Source organism: Sinocyclocheilus grahami, unplaced genomic scaffold, assembly GCF_001515645.1.
Source record: "Sinocyclocheilus grahami isolate Dianchi unplaced genomic scaffold, SAMN03320097.WGS_v1.1 scaffold195.1, whole genome shotgun sequence".
NCBI lineage: Eukaryota > Metazoa > Chordata > Actinopteri > Cypriniformes > Cyprinidae > Sinocyclocheilus > Sinocyclocheilus grahami.
Window position 1 is genome coordinate 750,519 of NW_015505374.1, and position 3,874 is coordinate 754,392.

The window sequence follows — 3,874 nt, forward strand, 5'->3', positions numbered from 1 at the left end:
ATAAAATGCATTGCTGTTCTGTTGTAAGTAATCTTAAAGATTCCTAAATGCATCTACTTTCGGAAGGCCAAATAAAGCAATTTTGCTTTCTCCTAGAAACACACAGCGTCTCCCTGACATGCTGCTTCAACACTAACTGCGGTTACTGAAACCACGCCTTCTTTCTTTGCGTGCACATTTGGGCGGAATTATGCAAATATTTCCACATAGTGAGGTAGATATGTGGGGCCGTGTTAGAATGAGCCATTTTAGGGGGGCGTGGCAGAGTCTTAACTTTGATAAAGAATATCTCTTTGGTTTTGAGACTTTAGTCTTTGCAACTTCAGGGATCTTATCTATGCACAATCAGCTTGAAATCAACTTGAAATCAACTTGAAATCACATCATATGACCCCTTTAAAGAAGGAAACTGGAAAAATGCAATCAGACCAAAAAAGGTCTATCAAAATATATACTTTATTTTCCATATTTCCATATGCTGGAGCACTGAGGAAAGCATGGGCTGAAACGTTTGCTCCTTGGTCTGTTTCTAAGCCACTTTGCACTTTTGTCACTTTTTCACTTTTGCCTATGGAAAATAAAAGATAGTTTTGATAGACCTTTTTTGGTCTGATTGTATTTTTCCAGTGTGTGGACAATTTCAGCTACCTGGTTGTCTAAACTTCCTCTTTTTTTTTCTATGCACCTGAGAATTCATTGTTTTTTCCTGCTTGATAGCTTAAATTACAAGGCCATCAAACTAATGTTTGCAACGTAAATGTTTAAATAAATCAAACAATTTCAGCTCTCCCTCATAGGAAAATAAAAACAACACAGGAAAGAAAACTGACTCGAGCCATTTCATGAGCTCCTTTAGAATGTATGAACTAAAAAAATACAGGGGACCTAGTAGCAAAACTTAAATAAACTGGTGTGCTGGATGGAGATAACACAGGAGAAAAATATATCTGAAAATGAGTCTCAGCTCTCCTCCCCCTTTCAGCTCATTATCTTGCATACATTAGCACAGTGGTACTTTTCCTCAGTTTTGGTTCCTCAGACTGAAATGAGCCATGAATCTTATTTTATTGGTGGGAAAGAATGTTATAGTGCATCCCCTTCAAGTAAAGCAAAGTGTGATTAAATTCCAACCCAAGCTTCTTTATTTTAGGATGATGTTCTCTGGTCAGTGTTTTCACATACGAAGATCTAAAACGATATGATTTACCTATAATAAAACATAATAACTTTTCTCCAGCATGCTGGGTTAAGTACATTGTAATCTACATTATAACCCTATAACCTGATTATGGTGTGTAGATAATCTTTGCAGTGTTTTTACATAACTATTTCTCGATTTTAACACCCTGTGTTTGGTACTTGATAATCGTTTCACAATTCTCAGGGTTGTCACCTAAAACTGAGAGGTTGAATTAAATTTCATTTTTTTCTCATCAGGCTTGATTGTGTTTCATTTCCCTTTCTCCAGTTTCTATGCATTTACTGGGTCTGTCCCTGTCTACTGGTTACCAGTAAAAGAGGAAAACAGTACAAGCTCAAAGCATGCAAATGACAAAAAAAACCTGACACAATGATACATGATGAGCAGTGTTGGGAAGGGTACTTTGGAAATGTAATAGGTTACAGGTTACAAATTACCCTATTTAAAATGTAATAAGTAGTGTAACTATTTCAATTACTTTATTAAAGTGTAATGTAGCTGATAATATTTCATTACTTTTTGATTGCTTTTCTACATTACTAATGTTTTCAGTTGTTAATCATTTTCAAACATTTAAACCAGGCAAGGTTAACCTTACAATAGTACTCAACACTACAACCCCAACCCCAGAAAAGTTGGGACATTTTGTAAATTGCAATAAAATCAAGAATCTGTCATTTGTTCTTTTTCTTTAACTTTTATTTAACCAACTTAAATGCATTTTGTAAATATAAACAAAATTAGATTTTGATGGACTCCAAAAAAAATTGGGACAGAGGCGAAAATAAAAGAGAAAAGCTTCAAGAATATCCCAATTAAACTGTTTTGAAACCGTTCACAGTAAGCAGGTGTATTGGTAACAGGTCAAGGTATCATGTTTGGGTATAAAAGGAGCATCTCAGTCTTTGGAAGCAAAGCTGGATCATGACATATCGCTTTGTGCCAAATTTCATTAGAGATACTGTTTGTGTGTGTGTGTGTGTGTGTGTGTGTGTGTGTGTGTGTGTGTGTGTGTGTGTGTGTGTGTGTGTGTGTGTGATAAAAATTCAGATGTAACCCCCTTTATAATTGTTAACATTTTCATTCTGATTTTTTTCCTCAGTATAACTGTAACTGATTACAGTTACATTTATTTTGGGTAACCCTTTATTTTAAGGTGTTCTTGTTACACGTTTCATGTACTTACTATTATAATAACAATACATTATGCAGAATTACATGCAAGTAACCCTAAGACAAACCCTAACCATATAGTAAGTGCATGTAGTTAATTAATATAATTCAGTACTTAAATGTGTACTTACACTGTAACAAGGACACCTTAAAATAAAGAGTAACCTTATTTTGTAATGAAATAATGTAATTCCGTTACATGTAACTAGTTACTCCCCAATACTGATGATGCGACAATATGTGTAATCATTCAGGGATTTCCCCCTTAAAATCACTTTTTTTTGTCTTCATGTCAGTGTTTTTAATGAGAAGACCGTTTACCAAGAAAAGTGGGTGATTGGTGAAACATTTTTAACTAAATAACGTAACAGCATGTTGGCTTCCAATTTGAACGTAACACAGAGACATTAAAAATGTCCCTAAAAAGTGTAAACACAAACACATACGTGATGTAATCATTCAGGGATTTCCCCCTTAAAATCACTTTTTTTTTTGTCTTCATGTCAGTGTTTTTAATGAGAAGACCGTTTACCAAGAAAAGTGGGTGATTGGTGAAACATTTTTAACTAAATAACGTAACAGCATGTTGGCTTCCAATTTGAATGTAACACAGAGACATTAAAAATGTCCCTAAAAAGTGTAAACACAAACACATACGTGACCCTGGACCACAAAACCAGTCATAAGTTGCACGGGTATATTTGTAGCAATAGCCAACAATACATTGTATGGGTCAAAATTATCAATTTTTCTTTTATGCCAAAAATCTTTGGGATATAAAGTAAAGATCATGTTCCATGAAGATATTTTGTAAATTTCCTACTGTAACTATATCAAAACGTCATTTTTAATCAGTAATACGCATTGCTAAGAACTTCATTTGGACAACTTTAAAGGAGATTTTCTCAATATTTAGATTTTTTTTTGCACCCTCAGATTCCAGATCTTCAAATAGTTGTATCTCAGCCAAATATGTATATGTCCTATAATATTATAAATATGTCCTATCCTAACAAACCATACATCAATGGAAAGTGTATTTATTGAGCTTTCAGATGATGTATAATGATCTCAATTTCAAAAAAATTACCCTTCTAACTGGTTTTGTGGACCAGGGTCACATATGTGCTGGCCCATTATATTGAATTTACAATTGCACCTTTACTATTTGTGCAACAGATATGCGTTAGTGTTAAGAAATTGTTAGTAAAATGTTACATTTATTTCTGATGCACATTTTATTTGTGCTGTTTTATTAGTAAAGGTAAAGTGTAAAGTGATCTTGTGTGGTTTTAGCATGAAGCATTGTGCATCATCTATGTGTGCACAAAACCACAGGTTGAGTTGTTTCCGAAGCTTCTCTGTAACAGATGTATTTGGGCACATGCATATGAGCCCATATATGTGGTATAATGACGCTGAATCACACTTTTTTCATAGCGCCTCATTGTCATTGGTCTTCTTAAACACCCCTGCACTGTCAGTTAGACACTGCGGCAT